At 38.5% G+C, this 21,982-nt stretch overlaps 1 protein-coding gene across 2 annotated transcripts in view; it reads left to right on the top strand.

Moving 5' to 3' along the window:
- Positions 1–357: 357 nt before the first annotated feature.
- Positions 358–21,982, top strand: part of LUZP1 (leucine zipper protein 1) — a 40,108-nt gene continuing 18,483 nt past the window's right edge. Inside the window, exon 1 of one of the 2 annotated variants that reach the window (XM_072419027.1) lies at positions 358–508. The gene's annotated coding sequence lies outside the window, so the exon portion shown is untranslated. The remainder of the gene's footprint in view (positions 509–21,982) is intronic. The other variant, XM_072419019.1, reaches the window with a different exon arrangement.

Raw genomic sequence — 21,982 nt, 5'->3', positions numbered from 1 at the left:
ACTGCTTCAAGTCACATTTGTCTAGTGACAGGGTCACTTTGTAAGCTTTCCTATGAAAGTCTCATAAAAGTTTTATTAAGGTGAAGTATGTTTTATTTAAGTTACATATAGGTTTTAAACACTTTATAAGTTAGTTTTAGGATCCCCTTTCCCCTCTGAGCGGTGTCTATGTCCCCCCTCAGCACACACTGCGCAGTTTCCTCAGCAGTCTCCCGCCCTCTCCCCGTAGCTGGCTCCGTGTCCCCGGTGTGTCCCTTCCCCTGGGCCCCGCCTTGTGCTCAGTACAGCCGACAAGTCGGCCCAGCCTCTCCTTATATGGCCGAGCCGTGACGGCAGCAGTGTGGAGGCTGGTTCTAGGGAAGGGAAGCCCACCTTGCATTGTTACTATCCCCTGCCTGGAATGTGATGTCTGAGCCCTGCACTGCAGGGAAGAGAAGGGGGAGCTCAGCAAAGGAAGCCGCTTCTTCCTGGGACTGGCCGTGTTCTGTACCCAGCTCTGCCACACCAGGTGAGGACACGCTGCCTCTGAGGTGACCCCATTCCTAGGTTTCCCCAGGTCACTCTCATTGCTTTTTCCTGCCCTCGGTGTACAGGGGCTGTTCTAGTGGGTGACCCCCTGTTAGTGCTGAGGTACCCCGCTGTCACGTCTGTTCTGGTCTGCTGGGTACATTTGGTGTTAGTTCATACACTTCTGTGTGGGGGGAATATCAGGGCGGTTCGTGTCCTTGGTGATGAGCAGACCGTCCCAGTGCAGGAATGTGAGGGGTGCTGTGCTAGTTGTGCTTAGTATTGGGGAGGGGGTAGTACTGATGAGGGGGTAGGTTAGTACTGGGGAAGGGGTAGGTTAGTACGGGGGGGAGGGGGTAGGTGACTGCAGTAACCTCATCTGCAGTGAGGATATCAGGTGGCTGCTAACAGCTTCTCCTCTGTACAATCTGCAGGGAGACCTCATTCTACATGGAGGAATTTAAGGCATTTGATTTAAATTTTTCAAAGCAGGCCACCCTTTAAATGATTAACCAGTTGGCTTCTGCACAACATTGCACCCCCCTTCCTCCACAGCCTATGAGGGGTTAAATGCTGCTAAAATCAGCCTGGGTAACATTAAAAGACGATTATGAATTCCTTATGCTGATTTTGGCAAGACTGCAGACACGACGTTTGTATGTGGGATTATAAAATGACTTCCTTATTGAATATTTTATTTTTCTTTTTTAATTGTTTATTTTTAAAGTGAGGTTACTTTTGCATAGGTATAGAAAGCGTAAACATTTTGTGTTTGCTTTAATGGAGATGGCCCTTTCGCCTGTTGGGTTACATTTGCCGCAGTAATGTTCCTGTTAGGATTTGCACTCTGCTTGAGTCATCAATCTGCAACACATTTCTCTGGTTAATGCCTGCAGGGCTTAAAGGAAACCTGAAAAAAACTTAAAGGGAAAAGAATGAAGGAAGGGGGGGCCACACAAAATACATTATACTTCTGTGTTAATCCATGACATGGCACAGAAGGCCCACAGTGCTAAAAGAAAAAAAAAAAAGTCCGAACGTTGGCTTGTTTCAATTATGTTCAGATGTATTTTGGGTTCTTTTCTTCAAGCTTTCATCATTTTTTTATTTTTCATCTTCTTTGCAATAGGAGCTTAGCCTAAATATCTGTGTGAAGCTACTGTGCAGAACCGGATGAGCTGATTAAGTTAAGGGGGGAAAAATGCTGCAAAAAAATCAGCAAAACTGCATCAAGGTCATCTGCTGGCTTGAGCTTGCTGTGCGGTTCAGCAAAATTACAATTACTAGTTTCGATTATTGGCTGTCCATTAGTGGCGTTTAGGTTAAGGGATGCCGTCATTAAATCCTACGTTTGTCAGAATGTGGAATTTTAGCAGAAATATTCTTCTATTTCTACATTAGTCAGGTTTTTTGTGTTAGGGTCTTTTTTGGCAAATATATATGACATTCATGTGATCTCCATTTATTTTATAGTGTATATTATTATTTTATAATTATTTTTACAGTGCCACATTGAAAATACAGATAGACTGTATTAATATATGATCATTCTAATCTCTTCTCTAGAATGTTTTTGGTTGAAAAAGCACCAATCTGAAGTCTTGATGGATGTTGGATCGCTTGGTGTAGTGGTGCAGGAAACGTATACGTCTACCACACATATTTTATGTTAGCACTGGTAAACCAAGAATTGTGGTATATGTATGGGCAGCATGGGATCTCTGATATTGCTGTGTATAATTATGCTGATAATAAATGGTCTAGTAATGAATGAGATCCCCCATTATTCCCTAAGGGAAATCTTCCTGTGAAAGTGGTCCCTATCACTCACTTCAATGTACCAAGGGAAGGCACAGAATACAGCTTGGGCAAGTATTGAGTCTGTTCTTGGCACACCTGAAGGCTCACCTAAGGATGGATCACGGATCATATATCATGGCTTTGGCCACCAACCAGTGACGTCTTTCCTTCTGCCCTATAGACGTTAAGTTCTCTTTGGATATGGCCCAGATTGTACTAGACACACATCTAATACTGCCTATAAACTTTAAAGAGCAGGCATGATTTAAAAGTCCAATCAAGGCATAAAATATGTGGAAGACAGGATGTTTGCCAGTGCCATATTTAGGGGGAGGACATGTCAAATCTTTCCCCTGGACAGTGGAATCTTGGGGGAATATCACCTATTCTGGATGATACCAGTCACCTTTTGTGAACCGATATTTCTTTTTCTACTGATAGTTCTTGGGGAAACCAGCCAGGTTGAATTTGATTGGCAGATTACTATTGTTTCGTCCGTTTTTACATACTAGGGCAGTACCATTCTAAGTTGCCAGTAGGCAAGAAGTAGGTTTTTGGCTGGCAGTCATTTTGTGTTGCTCTGTCTTGTCATTGTTTCCTGTGATCTGGTTTGACTAAGATTAAAATGAATCTGTGAAAATCTTTGTATGCTAGCTGCCATGGCATTAATGACTTGTTTTTAAAGCTCCATGACTGGCAATCAAAGCCTACACCCCATAGCTAGTGAATCACTGACATGGAACAAACATGCAGCCTGTTTAGGTGTATGTGAGGCCAAGCTTTTGGTTTGGAATGAGGACCCTGATAGTGGGGGAAAAGCTAACCCTTGCCCACTGTACCCAAAATCAAGCATTAGCTAGAGATTCACTTTAAGTCTGAACTCCAAAAGTCCAGTTGTGCTTCTTAAGTAATTAATCCAGGTTGGAAAGCATCAACTCTGCACAAGTCCTAATGTCAGACCCATATTTCCATACTCTGAAGTGGCCTTTAATAAAGCAGAACATAGAGAAGAAAAGAGGAGTTATTTTCTAAATTGCAGCTAAATAAAATCCCCTAATTTACCCTTTTACTGCATGTTTAAAAATAAGAGCAGAAGTACTTCTGGTTGTCCAGCTCATAATCTTAAAGTGATCTTTGTCAGTGTGGGAAATTTTCTCCTAAAGCCAATTTGAACTCTTGCTTAAACTCCTCTAAATACAGTTGTAGTGCATGATAAAAACAGAAGGTGTGCAATGCTTTATTGTTGGTTTTCTTTCTAAAGTAGATACAGCCTAGGGAATTAAAGCCATTCCCCTGCCAGCATCTGCAAAGTGGGATCCTTGCTCTTTGGTAAAGCAGTAAATTGTTTGCAGAGGTCCTACATGCACCCTAAGGAGCCAGACCTAAACCTTTGGTGTCAGTGAGGCACATTTTCTTCTGGTTACATTACTCTGGCTGTGACCCAGCAGGTGGTGTAGTTAGACCCTTGCAGAGAGATCACTGCTCCCCCACACAGCAAGGGTCCCATGTTGCAAGCAGGGGACATGATTTTGTTAGGACGTGGCTGTTTTAAAAAGCATAAACTGCTATCCTTTGTTTTGGTGCCCCTGAGATGTGTTTAGCTAATTTAAACTGAAGGGTCACCCGGGCTTTTTCCTCCCATTTCTCCAGCAGCTTTTTTTTACCTTTCAGTAGGCTTGATTGTAATGATGTTCTGTAGCCTAAGTTAAAATAATTATTTCTGACCTTTTACTGAAAATGCTTGTTTTCTGGTAGTCCCACTAGTGCAATGGTTTTAATACTGGAATAATAAATAGTAAATAATTATTTTATTTTCCTTTATATTGTGGCTGCTTGTTCTGGAACTCAAGGTAATGAAGACAAACACAGCCAGGCATCTGGCTTTTCTAAGGATATATTTTGTTATAACTTCTCTTTGTTACAGTGCTTGTACTGTAAAAGTGCCTCTGGCTTTCAAAGTGGAGCGACTAATTAATTTCATAAAAATCCTTCCACCTCTAGTGTAAAGTTGTCAATTCAGTAGCAGGTCCATTTACACAATCAAGCCATTGAGTTCTGGGGCCATCCATGCATGCGTATGATCAAAGCTACAAAATTTTGTTGCTTTGAACGCTAGCTGATCTTTTGGATGACATGGAGAATACTGAAAAGTGTCTTAATATGATCAGGATATATATAGTTTAGTATCTAGTCATGGATGTTAATTGTTTGGAATTGTTTGATTACTTACTCCAAGAAAAAAAACTGTCATTTAATTGCCTGTTGTTGGCAGCGTTGGCATTATACCACATAATCATTTGAGATAATCTGCCTTTTTACAAGCTCCTTTGCTTGAAAATCTGCAATGTGAGCTAAGTATGAATGAAGCCCTAAACTCTTTTGTCATGGTGTAAATGTCCGGCTGGCACTGTTGGGTACAAATGAAGCCATCTAACTCCTGACATTTCCTCCCCCTCACTCACCAATATGTCAGGAGATGTTGGCTTATATCGTATGACTGTTATTGATTAATATGGAGTACAATTATTGCCTTTTCACTTTTTCAGTATTATGTTTTTATAATATACTGCTCTTTGGAAAATTGATACTACAGTTTTTGTGCCTAAAAATTTGGGATTTAGCTGAAATGCTTACTTTTTTTATCATGACGTTTTTTTCCCTTCACTTTCCAGGAAGGAAGAATGAGGCAAGTTGTGACTCGGTTATTAGTTCCTGCCTACACTCTGCCCCATCCTTACATACTTGCAAAACCTGTAAATATTGGTCCCATGAAAAACCATGAAGCAAATATTGGGGATAATGAAGTGGGTTTTGCATTGCTAACCAGCTTTGTACTCAAGGATGGGGATCTAGGAAGTTGGGTGGGAACATTCTGGCTGAAAAATGTTAAGATCTAATTTGTAATTTCTCATCTCTCTAAGTACCACTGAAAGTTTCCACTTCACGTTTGTTTTGTCACACAAGACTGGTAATGCTATGTTTTACTGCTGGTAAAGACTAAGGCCTACTTTCAGACTGGACTGCCCTGTGAACAGTTTGGCAGGGAAGCTGTGATCTTTGTGTATGCGGAGGGTTTTAGGATTCTTGTAATGAACAATGCATAAAGTGAGGTTTCTCCCACCAGGACCTGCCATGAAGTATATACTTCAGTGCTGCATTGTAATGACAGTCTAGTGTGGGGTATGTGGGTCTCTGTCAAAAAGATTTCCAAAGAAATAATACATTATTTTAAGTATACAAGACGTATACAAGTGATGTATAAAATAATGCAAATGTAAGGCATGCTGGTCAACATGTGTTTAACATCTGTGCTTGCCAGCCCATTCAAAGATGGGAAGATTTAATTGTCATGCTATTGATGACGCACACATTAAAATAGATTTACCAGCTATGCAGTGCAAGGAGTAAATATTGAACTGGTTATATGGGTCTATTAGCTCCATGGTTTCGGGTAACTTGTCCTGTATTTTTTTTCCTAGCAGTTGCTCTATTGGACTTTGGGAAAAGGAGCATGATTATTAAGCATTTGATTTGGGTTATGAATGTTCACATTAAGAATGTGCATGCAGTTGTATAATCTTGTTAAACAGGTTCTCACAATGACAGGAAAGGTAAGTTTTTTTTTTTTTCAGAGCACAAACATAATTGCTGGTTTATTACTCATCAGACCTAAATGTGATTTGCCCTATATATTGACTGTAAACTCCAAGGGTGGGTAAACAATTGTATTTAGAAAATGTGATCTTCAAGATGGTAATAGTGAGGTTCAACATTGTGTATTGGACATGAGAGCGTGCTGTTTTGTATGTCAATAAGGGTTCTGATTTGGATGATATTGGGCCTAATCAGATGGCCATCTAATATCTGGGGTTGTCTAAGTGGGGTTGCTTGGTATCCAAAAAAAAGGTCAGAAAACAGGTAATAAAAAATGGCAATATACCACTTGACAATTTGCTATCTATTTCCTACATTTTGAATGGCAGCAACTTACAACCACAGCATGCATAATGCATTATATTATGGTATATATTCATTTACAATGAAACAGTTTTTCTTTTTATTAACAAGTACATTATTAACAGGATGTTTGTTGATTCATGCAATAAGCTGAGCATTCACATTTCCCCCCCATATACACACAGATGTTGCACTAGTACAGTAGTTAGTCCTTATCTTGCTCTGTGGTACCTGTACAAAGTCCTCCCTGTAAATTATAAACACGTTATGGAATAATAATCACACATCATTATGGAGTCTTCTGTAGAAGACGGGTTTGCTTTATAATGATCTTTGGTGAATACTTGTTACGTCAGAGGATGGGTTCTGTTTGTAAATGATTATGCCATGGATGGGGAGAAAAAGGCCCACTCCAAACTTACTATAATTACATTTCTCTGGTGCTTCACTACTGACTTTGAGTTCTCTACATCTATAGAATATATCTTCTTCACATTATACCATATACAAATTGTAAAAGAAGAACACAGGAAGCTAAATATTTTAAGTGCAATATAGAGATTGTCTGATCAAAAATATAATATAGAAAGTTCAGATTAGTTTAGGATGGAGGAGTAATAGATAATTGTATTCCAAATAAAAACATATAAAATATAATATACATCAAATATTTGAAATAAAAGGTTAGTAATGAAAAATACATTTGGATGTCTTCAAGAAAATGGCTATGGCATTGGAAGTGTTACAAAGTCATGGAAGTCGTGGGCACCACTGCTTGGCCTCCCTCTTTGTCTCATCCCAGACATATGCATCTCCTCCTCCTTACACCAGAAACACACAGTGTGCACAGAGCCTCCATAACACTGCCTGGCCTCTACAGGGAAGTGGACTGAGGGCACAGAAACTTCAGTCTTAACCTCAGACTTGCACCCAAAATTTTTGGATAGTGCTTCTAAACTCCTCTAACCTTCATTTCTAGCCTGCCAAGTCACGTAACCTATACTCTGCTTGTGCTTGGCTGGTAGGACTGCATTTGTAGTTAGAGGCACCACTTAACATCACAACTGCAGCCCCCCCCTTTAGAACCACTATGTTTGTACATCTATCCCCGAAACTTTCTAATCTTCAAGCTGCAATCCCACCTACCTGTAGTTAACCATTTTTTTTAGAAGGGCCTTGGAAACCAGTTGAGGTGGCTGTATTGGTTTGAAAGAAGATGATAGTGTATGGCTTGCTCTAGAAGGATGTGTGGAGGCATATATGTGTATTTATGTACCCTGTGGTGTCTGCTTCTATAATATTAAATATGTATTATTCCTTAATATTTCTCTAAAAAAGGATGCAATTGTGTTACCATAAACTTATGAATTACCTTTGTAGAGCCTTGTTTCTTTATGAATGGCCCGTTAGGTCATCTGATATAAATTCATCAGGTCATTTCAGCATTCTGCCATAGGATGTCTATTTCTTTGGTGGTAAACTATTTTATACATTCAGCTTTAAAAGTACATCAAAGATGGATTTCCTTATAAACTGAAATCGGTGTGACTACATTCTCATGTAATGCTGTGCTGAGTCAATGTCTTGTCTTGTCCCATTCTTCTGTGCTGATTGAAATTGATTTAATGCTGAAATTAGTTATACATAATGGCTTTCACCTGGATTCACCTGTGGTGTGTTTGTGTATGTTTTTTGCTTTGTTCAAGGAAAGAAGGTATACCTAATGTTTGCAGCAATTGTGAAGAAAGTGGATTAGTTAAAAAAAAAATCCTACGCTTTACTGAATGGTTATATTGGACTTTCGGTTCATGTATATTTAGTACAAAAGACCTTCCCTGTACAAATTTCATATTCTCTCATCACAGGTATTGGTGCCACTAAGATATATTTTGTTATGCTGGAGTGGCATTATCAGGCAAAGCACTAAAATATCAAAAAATATTACAAAAAAAGGAATGTGCTAGTCAAGGATAAGAGCTACCTGTAAAAATGAAATCAAGTTTCACCATTCCTTATCCAATGGTTCAGTGCTTAGAAGAACCACATAGTTAGAAAACCATAAAATACTTGTGGTTTGTATGGCAGTAAAATTCCCCTGCGGGTAGGTACTGTGTTTTTTTTTTTTTTTGTTTTCTTTTTAAGTTGACTCAGAGGAATGTCCTAATTATTTGAAGTTGAAAGCATGTCATTTAAGAATTATGTTTAAGGTGTCGCACAAAGAATGTATCCCAGATATTCATTTAATTTAGCTGGTTAAAGGAAACACTAATTCTCAGTATGACTTTTTTTTCTGCTGTAGATTTTAGTGAAAAGTAAAATTGCTGACTTGTAGGTGGTTTCATTATGTCATGTTCAAAAATAATAATTAAGGGAGTTTGTGGTCGGAGACATTCCATGAGTACATGAAAGCATTGCTTCATCGTTCATAGTCATATGAGGTGACCTTTTAATGACTATAGCATTTAGTTCAATCTGTTACTTTTTTTATTTGAAGCTTATGTTGTACTACATTTATTTCCTTCTACAATTTATTTAAAAAAATCTGAAATATACACAGTGGTTTACGCAGACTGGCATAACCTCTCATTACTTTTTATCAGCACCAATTTCATTCCATTAAACCAGACTTTAGTAAAACATGTTTTTAGTTCTGGGTAGAAGAGAAAGATTTTAGTTCTTTTTAAGTTTTTATCTGTGTGCCTTTTTGCTGAGATTTGTTTTCTCACTTCTAGTCTAGGTGATTACACATCCAACAGAGAAACTAACAATAACAGAAACTGAGAGTATAATAATCTAATAAAACGTAGTCCTAGCAAGCTGCTGTTGTTGGGTGAACATGGCCCAAAACAATGATGCTGGTTTGAGAATGTTCACGCATTACAACGTGTGAAGATTCGCCTAGATTGTGCAATCCTGTGAAAAAAAATTCCCTGTTTACGTCATCTGCACATGATAAGATCAATTAAGTGGTAAAGTGAATTTTACTACAAATATAGTGAATCAGACATAGGGGTTGTTTGCTGTGTACCATGTGTCTGGTTTTAGGGAATGGTTACATAAAGGATGTTTCTCTCTGACTAAACATTGCCAGTGGTTTCCTTTCAGACAACAGATGTCTATATTTAAAGAAAAAAAAAAATCATACGAATATAAAAAGATAGGTTGGCATAAGTAGTACTTATTCCCCCTCTTGACTTTTTTTTTTAGTGATCCAAGTTTACCTAGCACATTCAATTATCTGGTGGGTGAACTTCAATTTCTCTTGCGGATAAGCAGTAACAAGCCTCTGAATGATATAGTTTCAAAGGTGTGAACCATGTCTTTCTAATGTAGAGCTTTGGCAGGACCTCTTGCTTTGCAGAATGGCCCTTCTGCAGATTAGAAGTCACCACTGATGCAGCTTTGTTGCTCCATGTCTGTCTTCATACTCTGTCTTCCTTGGTATCTGGCATGTAACAGTTGTGGCAATGTATTTACTTAAGGCCTCCCATGTGTAGTTTACAATGTTCAAAAATGCCACATCCCAACATAATTTAAAAAATATTGTTTGGTTATCAGATTTGAATCAATATTTGTTTGCTATATTACGCATAGAATGTTTCATGCCTCAGGTTTAAGGTTGTGTTATTCTGCAGGATGTGGAGGAGACTGTCTATTGAAGCTCCATGCTATTCTTGTCCTTTAAGGCAGCAATATTTATTATTTCTGGTCATAAGTTTGGGATACTTGACTGGTGCTGTGCTGCTTCATTAATTAGTTTCTGGATGCTATTTTTGTGAGATTTGTGCCGATGTACAGCCTCGGTGGATTTCAGTTTGCACTATATCATCCAGTGAGTACGTTCTATTTGTGTGGTGTGGTGTTGCGAGACATAATTACTCTCTGCTTTATGTGAATGGGTAACAATAATACCTTCATTATATCCTATTGATTGTTGTTGTGATAATTGGTGGCTACATTTTACCTAGTGTTTTGCCTTTAGGGTTTTTTTGTGTTTGTCAAGAACTTTCATTTACAATTTTTTAACAATTCTCTTGAAAATGTGGTTTGGCAGTTCCTATGTAATTTACAGTCATGTTATCTTTATTCTAATATGTGTATATTCATCCCTGCCAGAAGGCAGACAGTTTCTTTTATTTGTATGGTATTTATGGTGCAATAAAATGCTGCACAGGCTGAAGTACACTTGAGTCAATAATTCATCCATCTAACCTCTGAATGTAGTCAGTAAGTGTTCTCTGGTTATATAGTATATACCAGAGAGGGACTGGGTTTGTGTAAGAGGATTCACACTGCTAATAATGACAACAGGGACGTACACATGTAAATACATATAGTGTTTTCCCCAGATTTTATTTTTTTATGTTGGCCAACACATGACAAATTTAGTGTTCCCAGTTGTTATTGCTGTAGGTATTCAGTAACCTCCATACTTCTGTAAGTTTTCTACAACCTCATATGCTTTTCTTCCAATTTTCAATGCCCACTCTGATAGTATGTCCCATTTTTTTCTGTCTGTGTTACGTTCCGACTGCTCAGTGTCCCTGTATTGTGACCCAACTTTTCAGTAACAACCCGGGTGGTGCGCCTGGATAAAAGGGGCTAGAGAGAGAACACTAGTTGCAAAAATATTTTCAAAGATGTCTTTTAAAAAAATTCCATTTTGTTTGTTTCTTTTTTTTTGTTTTTGGTTTTCCCCTTGTGTAATGAACAAGAAATTCTATTTTATTGAAGGAATTGCTCAAAATGATGAAAGCATTTATCTCCATTGCCTGGAAAATACCCATTATATATATTTCTAGTTTGGTTATAACTTCCCCTTAGACGAGCTGTGATAAACAGGGCGAGGGTGAATTATAGAAGAAACAGATAAAATGACTGTGATGACATGTGACTACAAGAGAAGAAATTTATAATCTTCTCCCAGGTGTGAGAACAATTCAAATACCTTCATTGTTTAAATATCATCACAGCCAGCCTTGACCTGTACTCCACCACCCTAACAACACTGCATGGCTTCTCCACTGACTGGCGGCCAGTTCATGCTCACCAATGCTTTGAAATTCTTAGCAGAGGTGATTTAATTCTCAGCTGGTATATTTGTACTTGGCATGCACTACATATCACTCTATTCAGCCACCTTTACAAACTTTGTCATATATTTTTATAGAGACTTAGACTTTTTAGAGTGTACGTTACAAGAAAAGTTTGTGAACTGTATGTATGTAACATAGTTCATTAGTACTAGAGTCCCAGGCATTTTTTCCAGTGCCCAATATGCCCCAGTTATTGTAATTTTTTTGTTTTTGTAAATCTGGCAGTAACGCTGGTCTGTATTAATGTGACTACACTCTCATTGTACTGTGTATATAGAGGAGCAGAATTGTTCTGCATAACCTAGTAAGCTGCGCACAATGTAACTGATTTTAGTGCAGCAGGAAGGTAAACATTAAAAGACATTGGATTTTTTGTCTGTACTATACTGTTTATTGTTAAGCACTGTAAAAATTCCTAATGCAAAAATATATATTATACAGACTACTTGGCCCTAAAGAGAACCTGTGCTATGGAAGCACAAAGGATAGGTGAGGGGCAAAAGTCTAGTTAATGGTGTTGCCCTGTAGCCTCCCTGCAGCTTAGGACTGGCTCGTTCTGCTTTGTTACCATTCTGTGTTTGTGTGGAGGCGGCTGTCTTGCTGGAAGGCAGTCTTTGCTTTATGTCAGACCTGTCCCCTGATGATGGGTTACCTCAGGTAAAGATTCCTTTCAAGCAGGCCCTCTAAACAACCATAAACAGCACAATAACATCACTAAATCTTGCAAGACTACCAGTTATTAGAGTAGGGATTAGGTAAAATAGGTTTTAGATGATCTTGCTCAACAGATAAAGGACTGTGTGCCATTTAGTCTGGCGTGAGAAACCATCGTGCCCAGCAAGAGGTATCCTATGAGACAACCTGGAAGTGTAAATCTACATATAAATGCTAACATGATTGTCACCGGAGATTAACAGCGGGATGCCACTTACTTGTCCTCCCTTCTCCATAAAACAAAACAGAACAGTGCTGTGTGCAAAGCACTTGTACATTCACCTGTCACTGAAATGGATCGACAAAAAATTGTGGGGTAAAAAGGGCATTCCGTAAGTCTTGGGCATTGCAGCAATCTTAACACAGCTCCTATTTAAAAGGTAAGCAATTACCTTCTTTCTTTACAGGCTGGGAGAAGATGGGTCATTTTAACTCTCCAACTTACCACTTACATAATTAAAGTTAGGATTTCCAAAGTTATTTACATCAGTCATTGGTGGTTTGATTTTTTTATATACTTACTGCTTTATGTGGATGCATTATTAGGAATTCCTTTTTAATGATAGCCTGCTGTTGTAAAATGTTTAGATTGTGGTTCCTACAGTATTAGGAGTAATAGCTTTCTACATTTTAAGCATAACATACTCAGTCTTTTCTGAAAATAATTGTGGGAAAATCCATTTTCTGCTCTTTCTGCTTCTTGGGTACTCTAAAGAGTTTGTAACAAAATATGAAATTTCAGTGGTGCGTTTGTGCTGCAGTCTCAGATTTGAGTTAGAAATATATAAACTTAGCAACATAACAATGTAGATGTATGTTAGGTGAAGAGAACATCTATGAAAGGACATCTTGCTTCTAGTTCAGAAGCAACAGGTCCCTATCTACATGACTGTTTTTTTTATGAAGAATTTGGCTTGGAAGTTGTATCAGAAGAGCTTAGAAAATACATTTGTAAAGAATTGGATAACAGTCATATTGTGTTTTTGAGGTCCGCTTCAACCTATGACATATTCAGCTTTTGTCAGTTCATCCTTTTGGTTAATAACAAGTTAAATGTAGCAGTTGTTGAAAGGCAAAATAATCTTGTTGTAACATGCCCTGCACAAATATTTCTTCTGCCTACCTGCTCACAGGTAATTATTCTGAATATTTAAAGAAGAGCTGCATGTTCCGACACAAATTACCCTATTAGCTAAAAATTAGGAGATCTGTTTATCATCATTTTATAAGGTGCTAAAGTAACTGCACGCTTGTCTTACATTCTGCTGATTATAGCAAGTAGTTTTATTAGGAACTTATCAAATATATCCTTTGAAAACTTTTAATGTTCATGTTTATAATTGTATTTCTTTTGGTTTACAGAATAATAAACCTGTAAACATAACGTAAAGTATAATTGGTACACACTTCATATGTCCGAGCGAGGCACTCCCCACATTCTGGCACACCTGGGTACAATTTGCTGTAGGTGAGAGACTTTTTGGAGTGCTTCTATCATATACCCTCTTTGTACATAACCAATGTCATTGTACACCCTTTAACAAATATGTTTACTGTGGAGATATGACACAATAAAATGTTTTAAAATTAAAATACCATTCTGGGGCTTAATCCCAATTCATTCACACATTCTTTATTCATAGGCCATGGCTTTGAGAGGCAGCCTCTGGCAAATAGAAAGGTGCTGGAGTAGTCGGGCAGCCTTGGACACTGATTGGAAGTGTCCATATTTGCCTGTTGGACATAAAAGGTGTTCATGGTCTGCATTTTGGGACAGGCATTATGGACTGACAGATGTATTTTATTTTGACAAATGCAGAAAAATTCTCAGAAGGAAAAGCTATATTTGGTTTGTTCACAATGCATTAAACAAAATAGTAGGTGGGATGCCACTACTGACCAGTTGTAGAGATCCAATTGCTTCTCCCCATAGGAGGCTTCTTTCTACCTACTTTCTGGGAAGTTCAAGTCCCACCAACTCATGTAGACCCATGTTTAACTTAAAATGCATGGATTTTAGAAAACTTAATCTAATATCTATTGTTCTTACAATTCTGGGTGTCTCGTGTGGTCACACCTAATTCAAAGATGAAATAAAATGAGCTGTAATGCAGTGTGCAAACATTTTTGACTCATACATATTGCTTATACTTTTCTGGTACTGTTTGTATTCACATATCATCCCCATTGTTATCAGAATTAACGTTGAATTTTAGTGTACTTGGGCTTTAACTGATTAGCTTACAGTAAGTATGCAGTTCTGACTTCAGACTGACATTCCTGATCTGTATGTGTGCTTCAGGTAAGTCTGTTTATGTAATGGCCATACTCAAGATCGGATACACTGTGCTGCTTTTCCTTTCACTGTCCAGTCACGGGTTGTGGCAGTTCCAGGATTACCTGGGCTCAGAAGAAATTGGTTAAATGACACTGACCATCAGACTTGGGGGGGACATCTAGCAGCTTAAGTACTAAAAGGAAAGTTTCAGGATTTGAGGTGAATGTTGTAGCAATAGCTATTTTATCTTTAATGGACTTATCATTTTTTTATATTAATTTTTGGCCGACATTCTGCTTTAAACTCACCCTTCCGACTTCAGAGTCTATGATCTGCAGCAAGTACAGTGTGGTAAAGAAGTATTTGATCCCCTGTTGATTTTGTACGTTTGCCCTCTAACAAAGAAATGACCAGTCTATAATTGTAATGGTAGGTTTATTGTAGCTGTGAGAGACAGAATAACTACAAAAGAACCCTCATAAACCTAGTGCTCAAAAGTCAGAGCTTGATGTGCAAGTCGAAAAGGGGATCAAATACTTATTTCACTCATCAACCAATCTGGAGACTGGCTAGGCCACTCCAGGACCTTCATGTGCTTCTTGAGCCACTCCTTTGTTGCCTTAGCTGTGTGTTTTGGGTCATTGTCATGCTGGAATACCCATCCACGGCCCATTTTCAATGCCCTGGCTGAGGGAAGGAAGTGCTTACCCAAGATTTGACAGTACATGGCCCCGTCCATTGTCCCTTCGATACGGTGAAGGTTTTCTGTTCCCTTAGCAGTAAAAACACCCCCAAACCATAATGTGTCCACCTCCATGTTTGACAGTGGGGATGGTGTTCTTGGGGTCATATGCAGCATTCCTCCTCCTCCTCCAAACACGGCAAGTTGAGTTGATGCCAAAGAGCTCAATTTTGGTCTCATCTGACCACAACACTTTCACCCAGTTCTCCTCTCGATCATTCAGATGTTCGTTGGCAAACTGCAGACGGGCCTGTACATGTGCTGTCTTGAGCAGGGGGACCTTGCGGGCTCTGCAAGATTATCAGGTCTTCACGGGGCAGTGTGTTACCAATTGTTTTCTTAGTGACTATGGTCCCAGCTGCCCTGAGATCATTGACAAGTTCCCCCCTGTGTAGTTTTGGGCTGCTTTGTCACCGTTCTCATGATCATTGCAACTCCACAAGAGCCCCAGACCGAGTGAGATTGTCAGATATTTTGTGCTTCTTCCATTTGCAAATTATCGCGCCATCTGTTGTCACCTTCTTGCCAAGCTGCTTGGCGATAGTCTTCTAGCCCAGTCCTGCCTTGTGTAGGACTACAATCTTGTCCCTGACATCCTTAGACAGCTCTTTGGTCTTGGCCATGGTGGCTAGTTTGGAATCTGATTGATTGCTTCTGTGGACAGGTGTCTTTTATACAGGTACTGTAACAAGCTTGGATTAGGAGTGCTTCCTTACAGAGGGTGCTCCTAAACTCAGCTTGTTACCTGCATACAGTGAAGACATCTGGGGGCCTGACATCTTGCTGGTTGATAGGGGATCAAATACTTATTTCACTCGTTACAATGCACATCAAGCCCTGACTTTTGAGCACTGGCTTTTTGATGGTTCTTTTGTTGTTTTTCTGTCTCTCACAGCTACAATAAACATACTATTACAATTATAGACTGGTCATTTCTTTGTCAGGGAGCAAATGTACAAAATCAGCAGGGGATCAAATACTTCTTTCCATCACTGTATAAAGATCTTGAAAGGTGGGTAAAAGTCAATCTTTTATTTGCATGCTAGATACCTGAATATAGAAGCCTAAGGACTGCCATGACAGCCAGGAAACTAGCAAGCCTACATCTTTTAGGAGAGGTTTCCTTTATTACATTTTTTTGGTCAGGACATAGAAGCCAATGAAACTAAAACCATGTAGAAAAAGGGTTGGGACTGAAGATGACGTTTTGTAGCTGAATACTGGTTAAAGTGAACATGTGGTTTTAATGTTGGCATAGCAGTAGAAGAATGTTAGATTTATCTAGGACATAACTAAAATCTGATTATTTACACAGCTCAGAGTGTCTTTCAGGCAACTTTCCTCAGCTATTTAGATCCCTTTCCTTTCATCTGTTATACCAAACATCAGGCTCTGTCTCGATCAACGAATAGATGAAACCTGACTTCTGTGATGTATTAAACAAATAAGCTTTTTAAAATTGACGGGATCTGCGCTGAGTGTTTCTAAAGAAATAATCAGTATCTATGTTATAAACCTCCAACTTTTGTTGGAGTAAAAAGTATGCTTTGTAGGGAGTAGGCTTTGTAAGTTCTTTAGATGTGGTGTGTATCCTTTAAAGTATCTGAACAGAACACCGAGCATATTTCAGTAACCACCCGGCTGTTTTTGGGTGGTTACTGATAAGTTGGGTCACAATACAGAGGCTGCCACCTGCCTACACCTGCCTACTGCTTCTTCCCACCCGGCTTAAAAATAATTCTGGAGAAAACACTGAATATGTAAGAACTACTTATGGTTGGTGCCCCAGAGTATAGCTGGCTTTTATTTAAATGATAATGTCCGGTTTATATTTGAATAATTTATGTGCAATCTTGGGCTTTTTTCTTGGCAAGTCAAAAGCTCAGAAAGGTGCTTTTAGGGCCATGGCTGTCCATGTTGTTAAACACCTTTATGTTTTATACGCACTTGTATTCTGTCTGTATTCTGTATAAGCCAGGGGAATATTTAGTCAGAGGAACTTAACAGAATTGGCCACAATGACCAACATTACCCTAAGGTTCATACAGATGCAAAATGTTCATTATTCCTGATTCTGGATGCCAAAGGATCTCCTCTGGTTTTGATAAAATGATAATGTTCCCAGAATAGGCACATTTGTCCCTAGCTTGTTAGATGGAGGTAGGGTGACTACATTTTGTAAAGCTTTATTATTGAGAGCTGAGGTGGGATAAAAATGTGTAAGAAGACCCACTATAAAGCAGAACTGAAAAGTCAGAAAACAAAAGTTTGCTGGAAGATGGCATCCACATACAGTAAAAAAGAATTGGTCCCAAGGGCACATTGAATATTAGTCACTTTTGTTTATCCAGGGATGGCCCTCCTGGATAAGACATGCATCATATATAGTTTGACCTAATAATGGGATTGTTCAAGCATCACCTCAGTGCAATTTTAATTGATATTGCAGTGTTTGTTGCAGATGCTTGATAAATGAACCACCTTATATCTCACAGGAATTACAAATAAAAAAAAAAAAACAAACCTTAGAATTTGGTTGCTGCGTAAGCATTAGAGGAATTTTTAGCGTTTTTTTTTTTTTAGATTTTAGGTTAGGTTTTTAGCTTTATGGCTGGAATTGGTTTCACTGCCAAGGTCAGAACATATAGGGAAACAAGATGTTTTTATTTATCTTGGGTAGTGGAGAACCCACACAAACAATTTTGATGAAGACCAGTTTATTAATATTTGAAAGCCCCGCTTTTCTTTTTAATTTTGTCCCTGAGCTCATTGGCAAGTAGTACTGCAAGCTACATTTAGGGAAACCGTCTCTCAGGGAAATCAAAAGAGAAAATTGTGTTCAATAGGTTATGTCTCTTGGGGTTTTTCCAAACATTAGACATGACATAGAGTCGGTCCTCTAGATCAGACCTTTTATTTGATCTCCCCTTATCAATGTGTTTAGCATATAGAGAACATGGTGAGACCTAGCTTTACAAGATAGAAAAAGTTGTGTGATGCTGAATAATTGGGATATTTTTAGGGAAATTTCTATTGCATATTTTTTTTTTTTTACAATTATTAGGATAGCGAACTAGAAAGTTATACAGAATGTACAAAGGGAAACAACAAGAAGACCAGTATGTACTTTGAGCATGTAAAAAGTATACACCACAAGAAAGGTTTTCTGAAATCCCATTTTGATGGAATACTTAGCATTGCCACAGGGTCACACAGGTTAGAGCAAACCTGTCCTACTCCTGTATGGTTGTAAGGTGTAGATTTGACACTTAATCCTGAAGTATGCCAAGTCTACAAATACACATGGTTTTCTTTTGTTTGCTTTTCTCAGTTGTGTTGGAGTCTGTTTGCTGTTAACGTCTCCATGTTCTGCCACATCACTCTACAAGGCATTAGAGTCCATGTTTACTAAACAGTCTGGGTGGATGTGTACTGAGTTGGATTTACCTACTCACCTCCTGCCTGTGACTTTTCTTTCACTGGGCTATAAATAGGTCTTCTGAATGTTTCATTATTGATAAGGGAAGCAGGATCACAAGTCTGAGAAAAGTCCTCCGCTTTTTTTAATGATTGCTTCTTTGTGTTTATAGATACTGTAACCACATTAAAATACACTAAACTGGTACATCTTTATCTTATTTCCTCCTTAAAACTGAACTCCAGGATAAGACATTTTTTGTCAGAATATGAGGCACGTGTTTATTAATTTTGTATGCTTTGTGTATTTCTTCCAGCCCTGTGGTATAATCCAGTGAGTGAAAATTTGCCTCCTGTGCAGGATCTTCCTATAATAAGGACCAAACCCTGATGTCCCTTCCCTTATTGTCCAGGGTGATTGGTCTTGTATCTGCCCCCGTCCTGTAGCTTTCTGTATACAGCCTGTAGTTGGTGGACCTTCTGTACACGGCTCTGCTTTCCGTTATGTGCGGCAGCGGTGTCACTTTAACTTCTACACGGTAACATTAATTTGGTAGGCCTTGTATATTGATAATAAATCAATTATTTGAAAAGTGGCCCATTCTTTAGAAACAGATGGATGCTGCCTTTGGAACATGTTGTTGATGCGGTGTTCACCTCAGCAAGACTGAAGGTGTTAATGGAACTTCTGGTAAATGGCATTCCTCACCGTGCTGGTCATATTTGTCAGTATACAGCAATAGTTCTTTCTCACATCAAACACATTGTTTCTGAGGTGTTCTTTACAAATGGGCGCAATCTCTGGAGATACTGATGTCAGTAGATGACTCAAGTTTGTGATACAGATGTGCTTAGCCTTCTATTACTGCCCTCTCCTGAGGACGCTAGTTGCATGTTATGCAGATCCAGTGGGTCTACCTCACTGGTTGTGAACTAGGATACTTAAGTTTTGACTTCACTAGCTGCCTATTTGTTTTGGGTCATTATCCCACCATATCATTTATTGACCTGTAACCATTTCTGACAATAAATTATGTGGACCTGGAAGATTCTCACCAGGGAATGTTTGAGGGTATGTCAGATTTCCTGATCTATAAATAGAGCCCTTTGATTTACAGACCAGGACAACAAATGTTTTCTTTCTTTTTTGATTTGCGTGACCAGAAATGTCAAAACCAGCGAATCAGAATAACAGCCTGGCAACTATCCTGTTTGAAAAAAATGTCAGCGATGGTAGCTTCTGTGTTTGTTTCATGACAGGCTTTTTTTAGGCTGGCCTTGAAGTCAACCAATGGCTGGGGGCTTGGGCACAGTTTCTCCATATATATATATATATATATATATATATATATATATATATATATGTGTGTGTGTGTATGTTCCAGGTGTGTAGAAAAGTTGTAGTTTAGGACAGTAGAAGTTAGAAGGGAAGAGACGGTTAGAGACATTCCTGAAACTGGGGAAAATGGAATCAATTGGCCAAAGTATCCTACATAATTGCCTTGTGTTGAAGAATGCTTGCTCAAAGCTCTTGCAGGCTGCATGAGAGACGTAGAATTGTCACCTGATCTGTCTAAAACAAAACCAAAAACAAAAAAAAAAAGTTTGTGTTGGTAGACTGACTTTTGTTCTATGAGCACAATAACTGAGCTGTCTTCTGTGCAAAGATAACTTTGTCTCTGGTCATAAGTGTGACCTGTTCTGTACAGTTTAAAAAAAACTCATTTCAGCCTTGTGGTTCCGTTCCTAAGCCTCCATGGATTGGCATTTACATTTACTACACTAGATCTTAATTCATGCAGTTGGACTGACCATAAATCCATTGTGTAGCTTGCCTACCTTAGTATATTAAGAGCTACGCTTTCTTTTGACATATTTTTTTATGCTGTTCCCTTTTGTTCTGCTTTTAAGAACAGGTTTAATTTTTGTTCTGCAGAAATGTATAAAACGGACGGACTCTACACATACAAAGAGGTCTGGACTTTGTCTGGCTTAGTCTGAATATTCACTTTGTTTTGATTTAGATAAAATGTTCTATTTTCGTCTGTGAAAAGGAAATGTCTTGATTTGCTCTGCAATGCTGAGTGCTAAATGAAATATACGGAAAAAGGTGGGGGAGTGTGCACTTTTTATTTTTTATATTAACATTGAGGAAAAATCCATTTTAATTCTTCAGTGAAATTTGTTAAGAATTAATGATGCAGCCACAGAAGGGTTTGTGCCAGTATAAGGCAAACAATTAGTTGGTCTCAAAGGATCCTATAGCCTGCTGAGTCACTGCTCTCCCCCAACCTTCTGTTAGTTAAAGATTAGTGTAACTCGGTCATATAGGAAGATGTCTCTCTGGGTCCAAGTACAGCAATAGATAACATGACTGATAATGGCCATACCATAAAAATAGATAAAATAATAAAGCGGTCATGTTTACCACCTGGCACCATTTCCTGGAGTTGGACTAAAAGCAGATTTCACTTAAAGCTCAACAAAATCCTAAATTGGGTAAAGCATATTCTTAAAGCAGTCATGTTAAATCGTGTTAGTTTTGCTTTGGAATGTAATTTTTTTTTTTTAGAAAGACAGAACTTAAAAAAAAGATCTATGAAAGAATGCAAAGCATTGGGTTAGGAAGAGAATGCAGATCTATTCACTCAATGTTTTAAAAGTCATGTTAGATGTCAGCAGTGTATTCTGAAATGAGGTGAGGCTCTGGCTTTCATTGCATTATTCTTGCTATATGAGGTGTGTAGTCACAGAGCAAGATTACTGAGTGATGCTGTAATCAAGGTGGGAAGAATTTTGTTTTTTCACTAAAGAACATTAAAACTCTTACTCCTGTCATTCACAATACATAATATGCAACTGTGAACTCTATATGGAGCACTCCTGAGCACTAGGCTGCTCCCCTTTGGTACGCCCTATTTGGTCTTTAGGGAGAGGTCAGCCAGGTATAAGGAATGCACATCTGCAGCCCTTTTATGTTCTTGTAGGAAAAGTCCTAAATTAGATTCTGGGTTTCAGTGCTTAACCTTATGTTAAAAAAAATAAAAATTTAACCATGTTTCAATAATCAAAATTTTGCCAACTGATAATGCTATTTTATTAATTGAATTTGTTGTAGGAAAATGATAATGTCTACCTGTGTATTGTGCTTACCGGTACCTGTAAAGGTTTTGGAACCCGTGGGAAATCTGTTCAGCTAAATTGGTTGTAGTGGCAGACTTTATGATTTCCAGGTCCAAGCTAACTATTCGGTATTTGCCGTTCAGTGGTTGAATTGAGCCGTTTAATTTATTTCCAGAATAGATGCAGGCTCCTAGTGAGATCAATTTTATCATTTTTAAAGAAAGAAAAACCTTGTTTAAATAAACCTCTAGATGCATACAAGTTGTGTAGCCTTTAATCTGTCTTTAATGAAGGTCTCACGCATAGAACCCTCTCTCTCTCTCTCTCTCTCTCTCTCTCTCTCTCTCT

The sequence above is a fragment of the Pyxicephalus adspersus genome, chromosome 1, assembly GCF_032062135.1.
Source record: "Pyxicephalus adspersus chromosome 1, UCB_Pads_2.0, whole genome shotgun sequence".
NCBI classification, from domain to species: Eukaryota; Metazoa; Chordata; class Amphibia; order Anura; family Pyxicephalidae; genus Pyxicephalus; species Pyxicephalus adspersus.
The sequence above is the reverse complement of the archived record's forward strand: the minus strand, read 5'-3'. Positions and strand labels throughout refer to the sequence as shown.